This window comes from Drosophila takahashii, unplaced genomic scaffold (genome assembly GCF_030179915.1).
Source record: "Drosophila takahashii strain IR98-3 E-12201 unplaced genomic scaffold, DtakHiC1v2 scaffold_26, whole genome shotgun sequence".
Taxonomy (NCBI): domain Eukaryota; kingdom Metazoa; phylum Arthropoda; class Insecta; order Diptera; family Drosophilidae; genus Drosophila; species Drosophila takahashii.
In genome coordinates this window covers 17,784-42,474 of record NW_027221706.1, presented here as the reverse complement: position 1 = coordinate 42,474, position 24,691 = coordinate 17,784, and the positions used below count along the sequence as shown (strand labels likewise).

General features: G+C 38.7%; 4 non-coding genes and 1 pseudogene across 4 annotated transcripts; all 5 read right to left on the bottom strand.

The window, feature by feature from the left end:
• Positions 1 to 8,116: 8,116 nt before the first annotated feature.
• LOC138914529 (large subunit ribosomal RNA) lies at positions 8,117 to 10,865 on the bottom strand (annotated as a pseudogene).
• Positions 10,866 to 11,262: 397 nt separating this feature from the next.
• On the bottom strand, positions 11,263 to 11,441 carry LOC138914531 (5.8S ribosomal RNA). Its single transcript, XR_011420375.1, has one exon. It is a non-coding gene; the product is annotated as a 5.8S ribosomal RNA (ribosomal RNA).
• A 623-nt stretch (positions 11,442 to 12,064) lies between these two features.
• On the bottom strand, positions 12,065 to 14,059 carry LOC138914524 (small subunit ribosomal RNA). The gene has a single exon (XR_011420369.1). It is a non-coding gene; the product is annotated as a small subunit ribosomal RNA (ribosomal RNA).
• Positions 14,060 to 20,136: 6,077 nt separating this feature from the next.
• LOC138914526 (large subunit ribosomal RNA) lies at positions 20,137 to 24,093 on the bottom strand. Its single transcript, XR_011420371.1, has one exon. It is a non-coding gene; the product is annotated as a large subunit ribosomal RNA (ribosomal RNA).
• A 398-nt stretch (positions 24,094 to 24,491) lies between these two features.
• On the bottom strand, positions 24,492 to 24,670 carry LOC138914530 (5.8S ribosomal RNA). Its single transcript, XR_011420374.1, has one exon. It is a non-coding gene; the product is annotated as a 5.8S ribosomal RNA (ribosomal RNA).
• Positions 24,671 to 24,691: the final 21 nt, after the last annotated feature.

The window sequence follows — 24,691 nt, the reverse complement described above, 5'->3', positions numbered from 1 at the left end:
CTAGAACTTATTATTTTTCCCATATCCATACTAGAACTTATAAATTTTCCCATATTCATATAACTAATTTTTTTCATATCCATACTAGAACATTAAATTTTTTGCCATATCTATATAACTCATTTTATTCCATATCCATACTAGAACTTATTATTTCTTTAATATCCATATAACTCAATATTTTTTCATATCCATACTAGAACTTATCATTTTTCCCATATTCATATAACTCATTTTTCCATATCCATACTAGAACTCTGTATTCTTTTCCATATCCATATAACTCATTTTTTTTTCATATCCATACTAGAAATTATTATTTTTCCCATATCCACATAACTCATTTTTTTCATATCCATACTAGAACTTGTTATTTTTCCCATATCCATATAACTCATTTTTTTCATATCCATACTAGAACTTAATATTATTTTCATATCCATATAACTCATGTTTGGACTTGGAATATTTTTATACACGTCACTAATAGGATGACGATTCAATCATCTATTTTAAGAGGAACATTGACTTGCATATGTCTCTTACTTGCATGTTCGGACTTAGAATATTTTTATACACGTCACTAATAGGATGACGATTCAGTTGGCTACCTTAAGAGGTACATATACTTGCATATGTCTCTTACTTGTATGTTCGGACTTAGAATATTTTTATACACGTCACTAATAGGATGACGATTCAGTTGGCTACCTTAAGAGGTACATATACTTGCATATGTCTCTTATTTGCATGTTCGGACTTAGAATATTTTTATACGCGTCACTAATAGGATGACGATTCAGTTGGCTACCTTAAGAGGTACATATACTTGCATATGTCTCTTATTTGCATGTTCGGACTTAGAATATTTGTATACGCGTCACTAATAGGATGACGATTCAGTTGGCTACCTTAAGAGGTACATATACTTGCATATGTCTCTTACTTGTATGTTCGGACTTAGAATATTTGTATACACGTCACTAATAGGATGACGATTCAGTTGGCTACCTTAAGAAGTACATATACTTGCATATGTCTCTTATTTGCATGTTCGGACTTAGAATATTTTTATACGCGTCACTAATAGGATGACGATACATATGGCTACCATTGTTAAATATATTTAAATAAAATTTATTTAAATATAATTATTATTTTATATATATATATTTTATATATATATATATATATTCTGACTTAAAAAAGCCAAACAAAATAAACACAATTAAATTTATGTTTATTATCGAATCATCAAGCAAAGGATAAGCTTCAGTGGATCGCAGTATGGCAGCTGCTCAACCACTTACAACACCTTGCCTGTTACAAAAGTCGTTTACAATTGATTCTAGGCTTTGTCATTGTATTAAATAATGCTTTTATATGTAACTAGCGCGGCATCAGGTGATCGAAGATCCTCCCAATTTACTATGTTACAAATTACATTGGCATCACATCCATTGTCGTTTATAAAGTAAATTATAAACTTTAAATGGTTTAGAAGCCATACAATGCAAATTGCCCCTTATTTATCATTGCAGTCCAGCACGGATACGACCTTAGAGGCGTTCAGGCATAATCCAACGGACGTAGCGTCATACCACTGTTCGCTCGAACAAGTATTGTGCCATTGGTCCGTACCTGCGGTTCCTCTCGTACTACGCAGGAATGCTGTCGCAACAACGTTTTGTCATTAGTAGGGTAAAACTAACCTGTCTCACGACGGTCTAAACCCAGCTCACGTTCCCTTGCATGGGTGAACAATCCAACGCTTGGTGAATTTTGCTTCACAATGATAGGAAGAGCCGACATCGAAGGATCAAAAAGCGACGTCGCTATGAACGCTTGGCCGCCACAAGCCAGTTATCCCTATGGTAACTTTTCTGACACCTCTTGTTAAAAACTCTTTAAACCAAAAGGATCGATAGGCCGAGCTTTTGCTGTCCCTGTGTGTACTGAACACCGAGATCAAGTCAGCATTTGCCCTTTTGCTCTATGTGTGGTTTCTGTCCGCACTGAGCTGGCCTTGGGACACCTCCGTTATTATTTGAGAGATGTACCGCCCCAGTCAAACTCCCTACCTGGCAATGTCCTTGAATTGGATCATACCTGAGTAATTGGAGTTATACCAAATTTTCAAATCAAAAATACATAAATGCACCGTTTTATTAAAGAATTTGTTTGCGATTATATAACAAACTCGTGATACTTTGATCAAGAAGCTTGCATCAAAACCCAATACCATAAGATATAATAAATATATCCGTATAATGGCTAGGAAATGATACACGTTCCATTTAATCAAGTAAGTAAGGAAACAATAAGAGTAGTGGTATTTCATTGACGATACCAAACCGAAGTCTAATATCTCCCACTTATTCTACACCTCTTATGTCTCCTTACACTGCCAGATTAGAGTCAAGCTCAAAAGGGTCTTCTTTCCCCGCTAATTATTCCAAGCCCGTTCCCTTGGCTGTGGTTTCGCTAGATAGTAGATAGGGACAGGTGTCTATCGGATCCCTCCGAAGCTTATTTAACGTGGCGTGTTCCACACTGAAGGGATTACAACCACGGCACTCTTATACACCCACAAGTGAGTGTATAGTGCAATGTGTCTAGGTTAAGCGCCAGACCAACGCCCCGGACTAGAAGCTATAGCTATGTACATAGCAACCACCCCGGTAGCAATTCGAATGCTTACTTGTCGGGCAAGCATTCCCCCTTGCTGAGGAGCGGGATCTATCTAAATCCCTACTGATCTTTGGGTCACAGCACCCGAGTTGTATGACGCAACTCCACGTCGAACCCGAAGGCTCTACCCGCATATGGGTATCAACCACAGCCACCACGATACTCCCACATGGGGGCCAACCTCAATGAGCAGCCTTGGACAGCTGCTCAACCCGTGGTACCGAAATTACAGGCTCGGTAGGCCTCACCCCTGAAGCTCCGACAAGCTCGGATAGGGCACCCATGTCATATTAGTCGCCTCCTACGACAAGCTATGACAAGCTGTGGTAGAATTCTTCGCCGCTAGCCACACAGCAGGAGTTGATTGGGCTAAGCCCAGCGCCTGTGGTTCATCCATCCGCTGCATCCGTCCTACGCCTTGAAAAGGCAGCATCCGCGAAGACTCCTAGGAGACGCATCCGTTCTGGGGTCTCTACTACTCCCGCGACGATCCATCTTCCCTGGTCCTGGACAATTCCGAGAGCATCGAGGTCACGCAATTCGTTGTACAGCCGGCATTCACATAATACGTGAAGCCAGCTCTCGTCAGCCTCCCCACATGAGCATGCGGTCGTGGTGCTGAGAGTCCTGCCGTGTAAGAATGCGTTTAGCGACCCGTGTCCTGTCAGTAAGAATCCGGCTTTTAGAGTAAAGACAAAGTCTTTCCTCTTGTAGACAAACGCTGCCTCTGGGAAGAATTCGCGAGTCACATGCCCGTGATCGGCGTTATCCCATCTGAGTTGCCACTCATTTAGCAGACTTTCGTCTAGCAGAGCTATCTTGTCCTTCCAGTTCATCCCGGTCATATCCAGTCCATGAAGCCAGTCGTCAGTATCCAGGGGAATTTCCTTCCGAAGTTTGAACTTCAAAGCAGTCCGATGAGCGTCCAGATCCATTGGAGGAGCACCAGCAAGCACCTGCAGTGCCACCGTGGACACTGTGCGGCATACCGGTAGGCATCCCAAAAGGATGGTCCTCTGGCACGAGGTGAGGAGTTTTAGGGATTTACCCCTACTCGCCGCCTTGTACCAGACCGAGGCACCAAAGAGTGCACATGGCATCATGAGTCCCCTATATATGGTTCTCTTTGCGCGGGAACTGAGTCCCCAATCGACTCGAAGCACCCGTGCTAGCCCTGCGACAACTCCAGACAGCCGATCTCGAAGTGTCGAGATATGCGGTAGAAAGCTCAACCGCTCGCCGACTAGGATGCCAAGGTACCGGCATTTGATGACGTACGGTAGGCTTGTTCCAGCAAAACGCACCGTCGGTCTCCTTTGTTGCGAAAGCTTCCCTTTCAGCAACATGATTGCCGTCTTGCTGGTGGACACACTCACTCCAACTTCAGATCCCCAGGCTCCCACGATGCTCATCAACTGCTCGCCTTTTCGCTCCAGATCGGCACGGGAATTCCCGTCGACGAAAAGTAGCAAGTCATCTGCATACGCGCTCACAGCACAATGTGGCTCTAAGCGCTGAAGCAGCACATCCATCAGAAGGTTCCAAATGAATGGACCACTAATGGACCCTTGCGGGCAGCCCCGTGTGACCGAGACTGTGGCTGCTTCATACCTGCTGATGATGCTTGCCCTTCGGCCGGAGAAGTAGCTTTTCCACAAGCTTATCTCACGACAGCCGACGTCGACAAGCCGATTGAGTACTGCGCTCCACTCCACATTGTCAAATGCTCCCTTGAAATCGACAAAGATTCCAAGGACGTATCGCGACGTGGTGTTGGCGACTGTGGTTGAGGCATGCCTCCAGGCATCCTCCACGCAGCGTCCAGGCCGAAATCCAAACTGCCATCTGCATCCATCCGGTAGCACCTCCTTGAGTCGATTCACCATGAGTCCTTCGAGCACCTTTCCGAACACTGGCAAAAGGCATATGCCACGATAGGACGAAGGATCGCTCCTGTCCTTGTCGGGCCCCTTTACCAGCGGTATCACTCTCGGGTGTTTCCACTCGTCAGGGAAGTATCCTTCCGAGAGGCATCGAGAGTACAGCGACGTCAGGTGCTCCGGAATGGCACGCCATACCTCCTTGACGATGCCACCCGTGATGCCATCCATACCCGGAGATCTCCGACTTTTCAGCCTGGAGACGCAGGTCGCCACCTCGAAGGATTCGAGAATTGGCGGTGCACCAGGGTGTACGTCCACGCGTGCAGTCGACTCCGCAACTGGAAAAAAGTTGCGAAGAAGCACGTTTGCGCAGTCGAGCCAATTTACGACAAGCGCGCCGTTCGACCGAAGACATCCGAGATCGGTTGTCTTCTTCCGGCCTCGGCATATTCGGTAGACATGCCCCCATGGATCATCTTTGTGCCGTCCCACGAAGTCCCGCCAGTTTTGCTCCTTTGTCGTCAGGATAAGCTTCTTGTACTGGGCTGAAGCAAGCCTCAGACCAGCAGCAAGTTGCCCAGCGTCATCGGTGCCACTCCGACGAGCTTCCTGCAGCCTCCGCCTCAGTCTCCGGACCTCTTGGCGTTTGGTACTTAGTTCAGGATTCCACCATATTACTTTTCTCCTTTCTGCAGGTATCCTGCGCCCCATCACTCTGTCGCACACGTCCTGTACGGTAGAGCGGAGGGCAGACACTCGTTCATCCAACGGCGATTCCTCCAGTTCCTCGAGACCTCCCGCTGCACTCCTCAATTCTTCACCGAATCTTCGCCAACTTACATTGGAGAGTCTCCATTGCGGTACCGGAGCTAGGCTCTCAACGGCCCTATTGGGATCTGGGGTAACCTCAACAGTGATAATGTTGTGGTCACTGAGATCCCAGAAGTCTACTCTCCACTCGAACATAGCCCATGCTCGCGCTGCTTCGTTGGCAAAGGTCACGTCGATATCGCTACTGGAGCGAATATTATCAAACGTGAACACCTGGCTGGCTGTGTTGAGCACACAGGCACCGCTTGCGATGATCCACTCGGTCAAGTGCTGTCCCCGTTCGCGGCGCAGACTATCTCCAGAGTTGGGTGGAGATTTACTGAACCACATGGGGGACACGGCGTTAGCATCTATTCCGAGGATTGTCGGTGTCGTGCTGGCTAACAGCAGGACCGAATCCAGGTAGTCGGTGTAGGGCTCCAGAGCAGCTCTATGCCGGCAGTATGCGGAGGCCAGAAAGATAGTGCCGTATCTTCCCGTGACACTCACGCACACTCCGTACTCCGTCGTCAGGCTCTCGATGGGCATGCAGATGGCGCTTGCATCATCCACTATGATGGCGGCTTTCCTCCTTCTGTCGGCGAAGATCCTCATCCCTCCAGGGAGTCCAGTGATCCTTTGGGCTGCGTCCACGTAGGGCTCCTGGACTAGTGCGAACAGGTGGCCAGCATCTCTCACCCGCTTGGCAAGCTCGATGAAAGCGCAGCGGCCTCTACCACAATTCGCTTGGATGAAACTAAACATATTAGTGTCTAGCTTGCACCCTCGCTAGCAGTGCGCCATAGATCGGGCAACCACCCGAGAGCATGAAGTGCCCTGAGGGTAGCCCCTTATGGCGGCAGTTTCGACAGTCCACCGGGTTCCTGCACTGCGCCGCGACGTGGTCGTCCTGTCCGCACTGGCGGCAGACCTGATTTTTGTTCCGGCAGTCGACCAGTTTGTGGTCGAAACCTAGGCATCTATGACATGCGTAGGTGCGCACCTGTGAACGGCATCTGTACGAGAACCACTTCACGTACACTCTGCCTTCCAAAACGGCCAGCGCCTGGTCGTTTACCTCCAGCGTCACATTAATTGTGGCGCCGTTTTCGGCTGACCAGGGCTTTGTGGCCAGGACTACCGCCTTCTGGAAGTCCTTCATGGACCATCCCTCGAAGTTCTTCTCCTTCAGCTCCATCATGAACTCCTCGTGCCCGATAGTGGTGTCCACGTCCTGGACGATCACCCGGGGCTTCGCGGCGGTGTTCTGCGACACCTTGAGGCCAACTTCGGCGAACTTGGCGGATGCGACGACCTTTGTCATCTCCGCCTGAGATGGCGTGCGAATAATCGCGCCGCCCCTCTTGAGTTCTCGCACCTCGTGCACCCTAACGCCCAGGGCGGGCGCAACCTCTTTGCGGATTTTGTCCGCAATCTGTCGTCCCGAAAGTGCCGGGTCGTCACAAGCAACGACCGCGGACCACGTTTCGCGAATGGCGCTTCGTGGTGCGGCTACAGGGGCAGCAGGTTGCGCCGCGAGGTGCGCGCCTCGTGCAGCGGTGGCTGCGTAGGAGGCAACCGAAGCGACAGGTGTCAGTGCTGGCTGTCTCCTGGCACGATCTTCCAACACTCCAAATTGCACCATCATGGCAGCGATGACCTCCTCGTATCGATTTATCGTCTCCTGGATTTCCCCTGCCAACCGCGGGGTGGTCGCCGAGGAAACGAGTGCCTTCGAGTGAGCTATGCGGATATCCGCTAGCACTCCCGCGATGGCACCGCTACCCTTCATCACCCTCTCCGTTATGGAGAGCACGGGTGCTGGGGCAACAAACGTTGCAGCGTTGTCAGCGGCAGCTGCAGGGACATTTGCGGCTGGCTTCACGGCGGTGACTCCATATGCGGCAGCATTCCCGGCGGCATTTTCGGCGGCACTCTCGGCGACATTTCCAGTGGCATTTCCGGCGGCGTTCGCTACTGCGATCGCAGCGGCCTTCGCAGCAGCCTTCGCGGTGGCCTTCATTGCGGCGAGTTTAGCGACGATGGACTGAGACTCGTCGTCAGCTACCGGTGCAGCTGGGTGCGTCGGCATCTCAAGGGACGATGGTGCGTCCTCTTCCTCGAATGGCTCCGGCGTGTCCTGCGCACCACCCACGGCGACCACCTTCGCACGCGATGCCTCCCTCGGCGTCGCCTTGTGCCCCTTGCCACGCTTGCGTCCTCTTCCACCGCGGGTTGAGCTACACGCGCGACTGCTGCCACTTTCGCTTCCCGACTCGGCAAGCTCCATTTTGGTGATAGATGATGCCATCTATCGGCCAAAACCCTAACTAAAAATTTAGTTAAGTTGGGACTTACACCCGTTTCTCTTTTCGCTGATCCGGTAGCCCGATCAGCTGATTTGCTGATGCTCCGATGCTTGAACCACTTAGCGAAGACACACACTATTAGCCGAGTTCCACACCCAACAGCTGTTACCAGGCGGTCTGTGCCTAAATAAGGCAAACGCCTCTCTCGAAGAGAGCGTCTCTCTCACCACGCACGTGGTGCGATGGAAAATTCCCGAATGGAAAAACGCGAATTTCCCACTGTCCGCACACTTTTTCACTCAGAAATCACGCACAACGTATTTGCACACGCGAAATACAAATTTCGACACTATTTGCAGCACCGTGGCTAGCGTATTACCGCAGATATTCGATTTCCTCGCGGAGCGTACGAAAAACACGTCTACTCCCGTGAGCAATCCAAAATCGACTGAGTAGATGAGTAGATAGGGACAGTAGGAATCTCGTTAATCCATTCATGCGCGTCACTAATTAGATGACGAGGCATTTGGCTACCTTAAGAGAGTCATAGTTACTCCCGCCGTTGACCCGCGCTTACTTGAATTTCTTCACTTTGACATTCAGAGCACTGGGCAGAAATCACATTGTGTCAACACCCGCTAGGGCCATCACAATGCTTTGTTTTAATTAGACAGTCGGATTCCCCAAGTCCGTGCCAGTTCTGAATTGATTGTTAATTGATAATCGTTATAATTAATAAGAACTAATTGGTTTGACCCAATTAGTATTCTTAAAAATTTTAGCAAGAAAGTTCCACAATTGGCTACGTAACTAACTATCCGGGGAACAAGTAACTAACATAAATGCTAGAAACTCTATTTACCAGAACGAGCACATAAACCATGTTATTGTTTCCCAATCAAGCCCGACTATCTCAATCTTCAGAGCCAATCCTTATCCCGAAGTTACGGATCTAATTTGCCGACTTCCCTTACCTACATTATTCTATCGACTAGAGACTCTTCACCTTGGAGACCAGCTGCGGATATTGGTACGGCCTGTTGAGAAGTTTGCGTGTCCCCACCATAAATTTTCAAGGTCCGAGGAGAAAATATCGACACAACAGTATATGTCATGCTCTTCTAGCCCATCTACCATATCTCTCTGCGAAAGACTTCCATGGTAGTACGGCTATAAAACAGAAAAGAAAACTCTTCCGATATCTCTCGACGGCTTCTTTATGGTCGTTCCTGTTGCCAGGATGAGCACGAGGCCCATATTTAATAACAAACGGATACTCAACAGGTTACGGAATTGGAACCGTATTCCCTTTCGTTCAAAATTATTCAAGTATATTATATTAGCTTGATTTGTATATATTGCGTTTTTGGTTTTACTTGAAAATTTTCGGCTTTCGCCTTGAACTTAGGACCGACTAACTCGTGATCAACCACTGTTCACACGAAACCCTTCTCCACTTCAGTCCTCCAAGGTCTCATTCGATTATTTGCTACTACCACCAAGATCTGTACCAATGGCAGCTCCATGCAGGCTTACGCCAAACACTTCTACGCATACCATTGTACCTTCCTACTCACTAAAGTTTCAAAATTTATATCACAAGTAATATAAATCATCTACTTTAGCGGTAATGTATAGGTATACAACTTAAGCGCCATCCATTTTAAGGGCTAGTTGCTTCGGCAGGTGAGTTGTTACACACTCCTTAGCGGATTTCGACTTCCATGATCACCGTCCTGCTGTTTTAAGCAACCAACGCCTTTCATGGTATCTGCATGAGTTGTTAATTTGGGCACCGTAACATTACGTTTGGTTCATCCCACAGCGCCAGTTCTGCTTACCAAAAGTGGCCCACTGGGCACATTATATCATAACCTTAAACTTCATATCAAGAAAGTTAAGGTTCTTACCCATTTAAAGTTTGAGAATAGGTTAAGATCGTTTTCGACCCTAAGGCCTCTAATCATTCGCTTTACCAGATAAGATTATTTTATATAATATTAAAATGCACCAGCTATCCTGAGGGAAACTTCGGAAGGAACCAGCTACTAGATGGTTCGATTGGTCTTTCGCCCCTATACTCAATTCTGACAATCGATTTGCACGTCAGAACTGTTTCGGTCTTCCATCAGGGTTTCCCCTGACTTCAACCTGATCAAGTATAGTTCACCATCTTTCGGGTCACAGCATATATGCTCAAGGTACGTTCCAGTTAGAGGCATAAATAATATAAATATCATTATACATAACTATATAGAACGCCCCGGGATTGTGTTAATTAGCTATAAATAGTTAAAAAACTAATCCCATTATTAGTCAAGTTAATTACGCTATTAGGTTTATATCCCAATAACTTGCACATATGTTAGACTCCTTGGTCCGTGTTTCAAGACGGGTCCCGAAGGTATCCTGAATCTTTCGCATTGTTAATCCTACAAGTGCATATAATAAACACAAAAATCAATGATAATCATGCCATTATATAATTCCGAAAAATTAACGCACTGTATTCATATAAATCTATCAGCACTTTATCAAATTAATAACATTTATTCTGTGTTAAAATGCAAGCAATTTAATTTGAATAAACTATAAGTTATATTTTATGATAAATTTGGTATGCTAATAGATTACAATGTCCTTATATGGAAAAAATGCACACTATTATCATAATATTGTTTAAATATTACAATTTTAATGATGAATTTTCCATAACGGATATTCAGGTTCATCGGGCTTAACCTCTAAGCAGTTTCACGTACTGTTTAACTCTCTATTCAGAGTTCTTTTCAACTTTCCCTCACGGTACTTGTTTACTATCGGTCTCATGGTTATATTTAGTTTTAGATGGAGTTTACCACCCACTTAGTGCTGCACTATCAAGCAACACGACTCTTTGGAAACATCATCTAGTAATCATTAACGTTATACGGGCCTGGCACCCTCTATGGGTAAATGGCCTCATTTAAGAAGGACTTAAATCGTTAATTTCTCATACTAGAATATTGACGCTCCATACACTGCATCTCACATTTGCCATATAGACAAAGTGACTTAGTGCTGAACTGATTTCTTTTCGCTCGCCGCTACTAAGAAAATCCTTGTTAGTTTCTTTTCCTCCCCTAATTAATATGCTTAAATTCAGGGGGTAGTCCCATATGAGTTGAGGTTGTATATAACTTTTATTTGCAATTAATTCTTTATATATAATGATAAAACATTTTATTAAATTCGTTTAAAGCTGACGTATATATATATTAATGGCATTTATTTGTAACGAATTAACGAAGAATAATAATATTGTCAACGTTTTTCATATTTCAAATCATTAATAAGAGACAATTCTAGATAATATTTTATGCTAGACATTTCTCAGTATTATTTGATTGAAAAAGAAAATATTCCTCTTCGTTTTTCTCAAAGTTTAATTACTATTGTGAGATAATGTTTTTCATATATTTGTTAATATTATGAATAAAATAATTAAATTATTTTTATCCAATAATATACCATATGCTTATAAAATTTTATTATAAATTTGTATAAACAACTTAATTAGCATAGTCTTACAACCCTCAACCATATGTAGTCCAAGCAGCACTATAAAATTAATTAAAGTACATAACAGCATGGACTGCGATATGCGTTCAAAATGTCGATGTTCATGTGTCCTGCAGTTCACACGATGACGCACAGTTTGCTGCGTTCTTCATCGACCCATGAGCCGAGTGATCCACCGCTTAGAGTTTTATAATATTGGTTTTAAATTTGGTCAAATATGTTTTTATTGAAAGAAATTAAAAATACACCATTTTACTGGCATATATCAATTCCTTCAATAAATGTATTTATATACCTAAAATAAATGCTGCGAAATGTCTTAGTTTTATATAAACAATATATATCAAAGTATTATTTGTAATGGCATTTGTTTGTTAATATATATTGATAATTTTATATAAAACATTAACCTGAAACCAGGTACAACATTGTATATTTTAGGTTGTTGCATTATCCAATGTATGATCATCATCAAATTAGTTGGCCAATACATCTCGCAACGCGTGTATATTATGGTCCATATACACACAAAAGTTTATAATAAATATATAAAATATATTTTATTATATTAATAATTCGATTTGCTTGTTCGAATTTTATGTTTGTTTCTATTTAATTTATTTGTAATAATATTATATTATTACAATATTTCGATTTGCTTGTTCGAAATTTATTTGATCTTTTACTTTTAAGATCATATTTTTGGTATAATTATTATTATAATTATTATGTATATATATATATATATTGGTAATTTGTATTAAATTTGTATTAACAAATTTTTTTATTAACGGTAAGGATATTATACAATAATGATCCTTCCGCAGGTTCACCTACGGAAACCTTGTTACGACTTTTACTTCCTCTAAATAATCAAGTTCGGTCAACTTTTGCGAAACAACCGTAACACACAAGGCGTCACAGTGATCACGTCCGGAGACCTCACTAAATAATTCAATCGGTAGTAGCGACGGGCGGTGTGTACAAAGGGCAGGGACGTAATCAATGCGAGTTAATGACTCACACTTACTGGGAATTCCAAGTTCATGTGAACAGTTTCAGTTCACAATCCCAAGCATGAAAGTGGTTCAGCGGTTTACCCGGACCTCTCGGTCTAGGAAATACACGTTGATACTTTCATTGTAGCGCGCGTGCAGCCCAGGACATCTAAGGGCATCACAGACCTGTTATTGCTCAATCTCATTATTGCTAGACGCAATTTGTCCATTTAAGAAGCTAGTGTCCTTATAATGGGACAAACCAACAGGTACGGCTCCACTTATATAAACACATTCAAACACAATAAACATTTTACTGCCACCATGAATGAAGGCTATATAAGCTTCAACACCATAATCCTGAAGATATCTATTTAATATATTTGAGTCTCGTTCGTTATCGGAATTAACCAGACAAATCACTCCACGAACTAAGAACGGCCATGCACCACCACCCATAGATTCGAGAAAGAGCTATCAATCTGTCTTACACACTTATGTTCGGACCTGGTAAGTTTTCCCGTGTTGAGTCAAATTAAGCCGCAGGCTCCACTCCTGGTGGTGCCCTTCCGTCAATTCCTTTAAGTTTCAGCTTTGCAACCATACTTCCCCCGGAGCCCAAAAGCTTTGGTTTCCCGGGAAGCGACTGAGAGAGCCATAAAAGTAGCTACACCCAATTGCTAGCTGGCATCGTTTATGGTTAGAACTAGGGCGGTATCTGATCGCCTTCGAACCTCTAACTTTCGTTCTTGATTAATGAAAACATCTTTGGCAAATGCTTTCGCTTAAGTTAGTCTTACGACGGTCCAAGAATTTCACCTCTCGCGTCGTAATACTAATGCCCCCAAACTGCTTCTATTAATCATTACCTCTTGATCTGAAAACCAATGAAAGCAGAACAGAGGTCTTATTTCATTATCCCATGCACAGAATATTCAGGCATTTGAAGCCTGCTTTAAGCACTCTAATTTGTTCAAAGTAATTGTACCGGCCCACAATAACACTCGTTTAAGAGCACTAATGCAGGTTTTTAAATAGGAGGAACATATGAAAAAATACAAGTATTTAAACACATATAAGAACTCCACCGGTAATACGCTTACATACATAAAGGTATAGTACTAACCACAATTGTAAGTTGTACTACCCGTATGAAGCACAAGTTCAACTACGAACGTTTTAACCGCAACAACTTTAATATACGCTATTGGAGCTGGAATTACCGCGGCTGCTGGCACCAGACTTGCCCTCCAATTGGTCCTTGTTAAAGGATTTAAAGTGTACTCATTCCAATTACAGGGCCTCGGATATGAGTCCTGTATTGTTATTTTTCGTCACTACCTCCCCGAGCTGGGAGTGGGTAATTTACGCGCCTGCTGCCTTCCTTAGATGTGGTAGCCGTTTCTCAGGCTCCCTCTCCGGAATCGAACCCTGATTCCCCGTTACCCGTTGCAACCATGGTAGTCCTAGATACTACCATCAAAAGTTGATAGGGCAGACATTTGAAAGATCTGTCGTCGGTACAAGACCATACGATCTGCATGTTATCTAGAGTTCAACCAATATAACGATCTTGCGATCGCTTGGTTTTAGCCTAATAAAAGCACATGTCCCATAAGGTTCATGTTTTAATTGCATGTATTAGCTCTAGAATTACCACAGTTATCCAAGTAACTGTTAACGATCTAAGGAACCATAACTGATATAATGAGCCTTTTGCGGTTTCACTTTTAATTCGTGTGTACTTAGACATGCATGGCTTAATCTTTGAGACAAGCATATAACTACTGGCAGGATCAACCAGAATAATGTTTTCGTTCATATTTCATTCATATTTTTTGAATAGAAATTAGTAATATAAATATAATAGATTTTATTTCCATTTTATATGTTCGGTTTTTCTTAAATATTGATTTTAATTCAATATTTTTTTTTTGCTTTGTGAAATAATTCTATTTTAATTCGAATACGGCCATTTTTATATGGCATTCGTATACGTTCTTTAATTTTTACTTGTTTCGCCACTAATATAACAAGTTTATAATTGATGTTAAAGAAAAAGTACAACTTTTTTATAACACAATTTTCAATATATATTGTTCTTTCTATAAGTTTTTATTATATTATATATACATATTTCATTCTAAAATATCATTTTTGTTCAACATACATAATTATTGTATCCACACATGTACAATTTTTGTTTAACCAATATAAATATTGAGTTAAATCATTTGCATTTTGATGATAAATTTAAAATTTATCTTTTCCATATAACTCTCTGGTAATATATGATATAAAACCGAGCGCATATGAAATTATTTTGATCACTAATATTGCAATTATATTTTATTATAATGCTTTTTGTAAACACATTGTACCGGCAAGCGATACTCTGTGCCCAAACGACAGGGGATATAATAATTTAATATAAATTATCATATATACCTGCCACCAAAGATTAACGATAAAAGTCGGAAACAATTTGTTATTCTATATATAATAGAAACTTGACCTCTGTTTCACTTTATTATCATGGGTTTATAATATTAACCGCGTAGCCAAGTCTTAATTTCATTTAAGAAACAAATTTATACGGATAATATTTTGATTTTAATATATGTTGTTCTATTGATAACAAAAGTATATATTATAATATATTTTGTTCAATAGTAGATGGACTACTTACTGTACCATCCTTATTTTTTATTATTATTGATATACATTATATTGACAACAGCATATGATATTCATATGGTTTGTTCAATAATTAATTGGTGGACAACCACTGACCATCCTATAGTAGTTTTTGGCCACGACGTCTAAATATCGAAATTATTTAATTCCGTTTGCCACCCATACGATAGATATTAACTATCTATAATAATAATGTGTACGCATAAAATATTATATGTATATATATAGACCAACAGACAAGCACTTCACCCTATAGTAGTTTTTGGCCACGACGTCTATATATCGGGCATATTTAATTCTCTTTGCCACCCAACCAAAGATATTCACTTTTTTATATAAAGTATTATTTGATCATATTAATATAACCAATTATTTCTGCCATATTCATATAATTTCTTTATGAATTATTTTTTGGTCATATCCATATAATCTATATGCCGTATCCATATAATGAATACGGCATATCCATACAACTAGCCATATTTGTATGTCAATGTATATTTTATTATACATTTTTTTTCTTTATACATATAATATGGTATTTCCATATCGCTATAATTGAATTATATGTATAAGATATCATTTATATATAGCATTGCCAAAATAATATGATAAACATAAATTTTGAACAATACGGCCGGTCGGCGAGCACTGCCTCCCTATATATGTTTTTGGCCACGACGTCTAAATATTGGGTATTTTTCGTACTGCGGCCCCGGTGTATGTAAATTGGGCATATTTCGTACTGATGCCAACATATCTATATGACTCATTATTTTCTTCCATATCAATATAACTTCTTTTATTTCCATATTCAAGTAATTTCTTTATTTGCCATATCAATATAAAATATTTTTTGGTCATATTTATATAATCTATATGCCGTATCCATATAATGAATACGGCATATCCATACAACTAGCCATATTTGTATGTCAATGTATATTTTATTATACATTTTTTTTCTTTATACATATAATATGGTATTTCCATATCGCTATAATTGAATTATATGTATAAGATATCATTTATATATAGCATTGCCAAAATAATATGATAAACATAAATTTTGAACAATACGGCCGGTCGGCGAGCACTGCCTCCCTATATATGTTTTTGGCCACGACGTCTAAATATTGGGTATTTTTCGTACTGCGGCCCCGGTGTATGTAAATTGGGCATATTTCGTACTGATGCCAACATATCTATATGACTCATTATTTTCTTCCATATCAATATAACTTCTTTTATTTCCATATTCAAGTAATTTCTTTATTTGCCATATCAATATAAAATATTTTTTGGTCATATTTATATAATCTATATGCCGTATCCATATAATGAATACGGCATATCCATACAACTAGCCATATTTGTATGTCAATGTATATTTTATTATACATTTTTTTTCTTTATACATATAATATGGTATTTCCATATCGCTATAATTGAATTATATGTATAAGATATCATTTATATATAGCATTGCCAAAATAATATGATAAACATAAATTTTGAACAATACGGCCGGTCGGCGAGCACTGCCTCCCTATATATGTTTTTGGCCACGACGTCTAAATATTGGGTATTTTTCGTACTGCGGCCCCGGTGTATGTAAATTGGGCATATTTCGTACTGATGCCAACATATCTATATGACTCATTATTTTCTTCCATATCAATATAACTTCTTTTATTTCCATATTCAAGTAATTTCTTTATTTGCCATATCAATATAAAATATTTTTTGGTCATATTTATATAATCTATATGCCGTATCCATATAATGAATACGGCATATCCATACAACTAGCCATATTTGTATGTCAATGTATATTTTATTATACATTTTTTTTCTTTATACATATAATATGGTATTTCCATATCGCTATAATTGAATTATATGTATAAGATATCATTTATATATAGCATTGCCAAAATAATATGATAAACATAAATTTTGAACAATACGGCCGGTCGGCGAGCACTGCCTCCCTATATATGTTTTTGGCCACGACGTCTAAATATTGGGTATTTTTCGTACTGCGGCCCCGGTGTATGTAAATTGGGCATATTTCGTACTGATGCCAACATATCTATATGACTCATTATTTTCTTCCATATCAATATAACTTCTTTTATTTCCATATTCAAGTAATTTCTTTATTTGCCATATCAATATAAAATATTTTTTGGTCATATTTATATAATCTATATGCCGTATCCATATAATGAATACGGCATATCCATACAACTAGCCATATTTGTATGTCAATGTATATTTTATTATACATTTTTTTTCTTTATACATATAATATGGTATTTCCATATCACTATAATTGAATTATATGTATAAGATATCATTTATATATAGCATTGCCAAAATAATATGATAAACATAAATTTTGAACAATACGGCCGGTCGGCGAGCACTGCCTCCCTATATATGTTTTTGGCCACGACGTCTAAATATTGGGTATTTTTCGTACTGCGGCCCCGGTGTATGTAAATTGGGCATATTTCGTACTGATGCCAACATATCTATATGACTCATTATTTTCTTCCATATCAATATAACTTCTTTTATTTCCATATTCAAGTAATTTCTTTATTTGCCATATCAATATAAAATATTTTTTGGTCATATTTATATAATCTATATGCCGTATCCATATAATGAATACGGCATATCCATACAACTAGCCATATTTGTATGTCAATGTAAAATTTATTATACATTTTTTTTCTTTATACATATAATATGGTATTTCCATATCGCTATAATTGAATTATATGTATAAGATATCATTTATATATAGCATTGCCAAAATAATATGATAAACATAAATTTTGAACAATACGGCCGGTCGGCGAGCACTGCCTCCCTATATATGTTTTTGGCCACGACGTCTAAATATTGGGTATTTATCGTACTGCGGCTCCGGTGTATGTAAATTGGGCATATTTCGTACTGATGCCACCATATCCATATAACTTATTTTTTGTTCTATATCTATATAATTAATTTTTTTCCATACCTATAACTATTAAACTAATTTTTTTCCATATCCATACTTGAACTTATTATTTTTCCCATATCCATATAACTCGTTTTTTCCATATCCACACTAGAATTTAGTATTTATCCCATATCCATATAAATCATTATTTACCAGATCAATATAAATAATATTTTTCCATATTCATACTAGAACTTATTATTTCTTTAATATTCATATAACTCAATATTTTTTCATATCCATACTAGAACTTATTCTTTTTCCCATATCCATACTAGAACTTATAAATTTTCCCATATTCATATAACTAATTTTTTTCATATCCATACTAGAACATTATATTTTTGCCATATCTATATAACTCATTTTATTCCATATCCATACTAGAACTTATTATTTCTTTAATATCCATATAACTTAATATTTTTCCATATCCATACCAGAACTTTTTATTTTTCCCATATCCATAGAACTAATTTTTTTCATATCCATACTAGAACCTAATTTTCTTCCTATATCCATATAACTTATTATTTACTATTACAATATAATTAATTTTTTCCATATCCATACTAGAGCTTATTATCTCTTCAATATCCATAAAACTCAATATTTTTTCATATCCATACTAGAACTGATTATTTTTCCCATATCCATACTAGAACTCAGTATTCTTCCCATATCCATACTACAACTTAGTATTTTTCCCATATGCATATAACTCATTATTTAGCATATCAATATAACTAATTTTTTTCCATATCCATACTAGAACTTATTATTTCTTTAATATCCATATAACTCAATATTTTTTTATATCCATACTAGAACTTATTATTTTTCCCATATCCATACTAGAACTTATAAATTTTCCCATATTCATATAACTAATTTTTTTCATATCCATACTAGAACATTAAATTTTTTGCCATATCTATATAACTCATTTTATTCCATATCCATACTAGAACTTATTATTTCTTTAATATCCATATAACTCAATATTTTTTCATATCCATACTAGAACTTATCATTTTTCCCATATTCATATAACTCATTTTTCCATATCCATACTAGAACTCTGTATTCTTTTCCATATCCATATAACTCATTTTTTTTTTCATATCCATACTAGAACTTATTATTTTTCCCATATCCACATAACTCATTTTTTTCATATCCATACTAGAACTTGTTATTTTTCCCATATCCATATAACTCATTTTTTTTCATATCCATACTAGAACTTAATATTATTTTCATATCCATATAACTCATGTTTGGACTTGGAATATTTTTATACACGTCACTAATAGGATGACGATTCAGTTGGCTACCTTAAGAGGTACATATACTTGCATATGTCTCTTACTTGTATGTTCGGACTTAGAATATTTTTATACACGTCACTAATAGGATGACGATTCAGTTGGCTACCTTAAGAGGTACATATACTTGCATATGTCTCTTACTTGTATGTTCGGACTTAGAATATTTTTATACACGTCACTAATAGGATGACGATTCAGTTGGCTACCTTAAGAGGTACATATACTTGCATATGTCTCTTATTTGCATGTTCGGACTTAGAATATTTTTATACGCGTCACTAATAGGATGACGATTCAGTTGGCTACCTTAAGAGGTACATATACTTGCATATGTCTCTTACTTGTATGTTCGGACTTAGAATATTTTTATACACGTCACTAATAGGATGACGATTCAGTTGGCTACCTTAAGAGGTACATATACTTGCATATGTCTCTTACTTGTATGTTCGGACTTAGAATATTTTTATACACGTCACTAATAGGATGACGATTCAGTTGGCTACCTTAAGAGGTACATATACTTGCATATGTCTCTTACTTGTATGTTCGGACTTAGAATATTTGTATACACGTCACTAATAGGATGACGATTCAGTTGGCTACCTTAAGAAGTACATATACTTGCATATGTCTCTTATTTGCATGTTCGGACTTAGAATATTTTTATACGCGTCACTAATAGGATGACGATACATATGGCTACCATTGTTAAATATATTTAAATAAAATTTATTTAAATATAATTATTATTTTATATATATATATTTTATATATATATATATTCTGACTTAAAAAAGCCAAACAAAATAAACACAATTAAATTTATGTTTATTATCGAATCATCAAGCAAAGGATAAGCTTCAGTGGATCGCAGTATGGCAGCTGCTCAACCACTTACAACACCTTGCCTGTTACAAAAGTCGTTTACAATTGATTCTAGGCTTTGTCATTGTATTAAATAATGCTTTTATATGTAACTAGCGCGGCATCAGGTGATCGAAGATCCTCCCAATTTACTATGTTACAAATTACATTGGCATCACATCCATTGTCGTTTATAAAGTAAATTATAAACTTTAAATGGTTTAGAAGCCATACAATGCAAATTGCCCCTTATTTATCATTGCAGTCCAGCACGGATACGACCTTAGAGGCGTTCAGGCATAATCCAACGGACGTAGCGTCATACCACTGTTCGCTCGAACAAGTATTGTGCCATTGGTCCGTACCTGCGGTTCCTCTCGTACTACGCAGGAATGCTGTCGCAACAACGTTTTGTCATTAGTAGGGTAAAACTAACCTGTCTCACGACGGTCTAAACCCAGCTCACGTTCCCTTGCATGGGTGAACAATCCAACGCTTGGTGAATTTTGCTTCACAATGATAGGAAGAGCCGACATCGAAGGATCAAAAAGCGACGTCGCTATGAACGCTTGGCCGCCACAAGCCAGTTATCCCTATGGTAACTTTTCTGACACCTCTTGTTAAAAACTCTTTAAACCAAAAGGATCGATAGGCCGAGCTTTTGCTGTCCCTGTGTGTACTGAACACCGAGATCAAGTCAGCATTTGCCCTTTTGCTCTATGTGTGGTTTCTGTCCGCACTGAGCTGGCCTTGGGACACCTCCGTTATTATTTGAGAGATGTACCGCCCCAGTCAAACTCCCTACCTGGCAATGTCCTTGAATTGGATCATACCTGAGTAATTGGAGTTATACCAAATTTTCAAATCAAAAATACATAAATGCACCGTTTTATTAAAGAATTTGTTTGCGATTATATAACAAACTCGTGATACTTTGATCAAGAAGCTTGCATCAAAACCCAATACCATAAGATATAATAAATATATCCGTATAATGGCTAGGAAATGATACACGTTCCATTTAATCAAGTAAGTAAGGAAACAATAAGAGTAGTGGTATTTCATTGACGATACCAAACCGAAGTCTAATATCTCCCACTTATTCTACACCTCTTATGTCTCCTTACACTGCCAGATTAGAGTCAAGCTCAAAAGGGTCTTCTTTCCCCGCTAATTATTCCAAGCCCGTTCCCTTGGCTGTGGTTTCGCTAGATAGTAGATAGGGACAGTAGGAATCTCGTTAATCCATTCATGCGCGTCACTAATTAGATGACGAGGCATTTGGCTACCTTAAGAGAGTCATAGTTACTCCCGCCGTTGACCCGCGCTTACTTGAATTTCTTCACTTTGACATTCAGAGCACTGGGCAGAAATCACATTGTGTCAACACCCGCTAGGGCCATCACAATGCTTTGTTTTAATTAGACAGTCGGATTCCCCAAGTCCGTGCCAGTTCTGAATTGATTGTTAATTGATAATCGTTATAATTAATAAGAACTAATTGGTTTGACCCAATTAGTATTCTTAAAAATTTTAGCAAGAAAGTTCCACAATTGGCTACGTAACTAACTATCCGGGGAACAAGTAACTAACATAAATGCTAGAAACTCTATTTACCCAGAACGAGCACATAAACCATGTTATTGTTTCCCAATCAAGCCCGACTATCTCAATCTTCAGAGCCAATCCTTATCCCGAAGTTACGGATCTAATTTGCCGACTTCCCTTACCTACATTATTCTATCGACTAGAGACTCTTCACCTTGGAGACCAGCTGCGGATATTGGTACGGCCTGTTGAGAAGTTTGCGTGTCCCCACCATAAATTTTCAAGGTCCGAGGAGAAAATATCGACACAACAGTATATGTCATGCTCTTCTAGCCCATCTACCATATCTCTCTGCGAAAGACTTCCATGGTAGTACGGCTATAAAACAGAAAAGAAAACTCTTCCGATATCTCTCGACGGCTTCTTTATGGTCGTTCCTGTTGCCAGGATGAGCACGAGGCCCATATTTAATAACAAACGGATACTCAACAGGTTACGGAATTGGAACCGTATTCCCTTTCGTTCAAAATTATTCAAGTATATTATATTAGCTTGATTTGTATATATTGCGTTTTTGGTTTTACTTGAAAATTTTCGGCTTTCGCCTTGAACTTAGGACCGACTAACTCGTGATCAACCACTGTTCACACGAAACCCTTCTCCACTTCAGTCCTCCAAGGTCTCATTCGATTATTTGCTACTACCACCAAGATCTGTACCAATGGCAGCTCCATGCAGGCTTACGCCAAACACTTCTACGCATACCATTGTACCTTCCTACTCACTAAAGTTTCAAAATTTATATCACAAGTAATATAAATCATCTACTTTAGCGGTAATGTATAGGTATACAACTTAAGCGCCATCCATTTTAAGGGCTAGTTGCTTCGGCAGGTGAGTTGTTACACACTCCTTAGCGGATTTCGACTTCCATGATCACCGTCCTGCTGTTTTAAGCAACCAACGCCTTTCATGGTATCTGCATGAGTTGTTAATTTGGGCACCGTAACATTACGTTTGGTTCATCCCACAGCGCCAGTTCTGCTTACCAAAAGTGGCCCACTGGGCACATTATATCATAACCTTAAACTTCATATCAAGAAAGTTAAGGTTCTTACCCATTTAAAGTTTGAGAATAGGTTAAGATCGTTTCGACCCTAAGGCCTCTAATCATTCGCTTTACCAGATAAGATTATTTTATATAATATTAAAATGCACCAGCTATCCTGAGGGAAACTTCGGAAGGAACCAGCTACTAGATGGTTCGATTGGTCTTTCGCCCCTATACTCAATTCTGACAATCGATTTGCACGTCAGAACTGTTTCGGTCTTCCATCAGGGTTTCCCCTGACTTCAACCTGATCAAGTATAGTTCACCATCTTTCGGGTCACAGCATATATGCTCAAGGTACGTTCCAGTTAGAGGCATAAATAATATAAATATCATTATACATAACTATATAGAACGCCCCGGGATTGTGTTAATTAGCTATAAATAGTTAAAAAACTAATCCCATTATTAGTCAAGTTAATTACGCTATTAGGTTTATATCCCAATAACTTGCACATATGTTAGACTCCTTGGTCCGTGTTTCAAGACGGGTCCCGAAGGTATCCTGAATCTTTCGCATTGTTAATCCTACAAGTGCATATAATAAACACAAAAATCAATGATAATCATGCCATTATATAATTCCGAAAAATTAACGCACTGTATTCATATAAATCTATCAGCACTTTATCAAATTAATAACATTTATTCTGTGTTAAAATGCAAGCAATTTAATTTGAATAAACTATAAGTTATATTTTATGATAAATTTGGTATGCTAATAGATTACAATGTCCTTATATGGAAAAAATGCACACTATTATCATAATATTGTTTAAATATTACAATTTTAATGATGAATTTTCCATAACGGATATTCAGGTTCATCGGGCTTAACCTCTAAGCAGTTTCACGTACTGTTTAACTCTCTATTCAGAGTTCTTTTCAACTTTCCCTCACGGTACTTGTTTACTATCGGTCTCATGGTTATATTTAGTTTTAGATGGAGTTTACCACCCACTTAGTGCTGCACTATCAAGCAACACGACTCTTTGGAAACATCATCTAGTAATCATTAACGTTATACGGGCCTGGCACCCTCTATGGGTAAATGGCCTCATTTAAGAAGGACTTAAATCGTTAATTTCTCATACTAGAATATTGACGCTCCATACACTGCATCTCACATTTGCCATATAGACAAAGTGACTTAGTGCTGAACTGATTTCTTTTCGCTCGCCGCTACTAAGAAAATCCTTGTTAGTTTCTTTTCCTCCCCTAATTAATATGCTTAAATTCAGGGGGTAGTCCCATATGAGTTGAGGTTGTATATAACTTTTATTTGCAATTAATTCTTTATATATAATGATAAAACATTTTATTAAATTCGTTTAAAGCTGACGTATATATATATTAATGGCATTTATTTGTAACGAATTAACGAAGAATAATAATATTGTCAACGTTTTTCATATTTCAAATCATTAATAAGAGACAATTCTAGATAATATTTTATGCTAGACATTTCTCAGTATTATTTGATTGAAAAAGAAAATATTCCTCTTCGTTTTTCTCAAAGTTTAATTACTATTGTGAGATAATGTTTTTCATATATTTGTTAATATTATGAATAAAATAATTAAATTATTTTTATCCAATAATATACCATATGCTTATAAAATTTTATTATAAAATTTGTATAAACAACTTAATTAGCATAGTCTTACAACCCTCAACCATATGTAGTCCAAGCAGCACTATAAAATTAATTAAAGTACATAACAGCATGGACTGCGATATGCGTTCAAAATGTCGATGTTCATGTGTCCTGCAGTTCACACGATGACGCACAGTTTGCTGCGTTCTTCATCGACCCATGAGCCGAGTGATCCACCGCTTAGAGTTTTATAATATTGGTTTTAAATT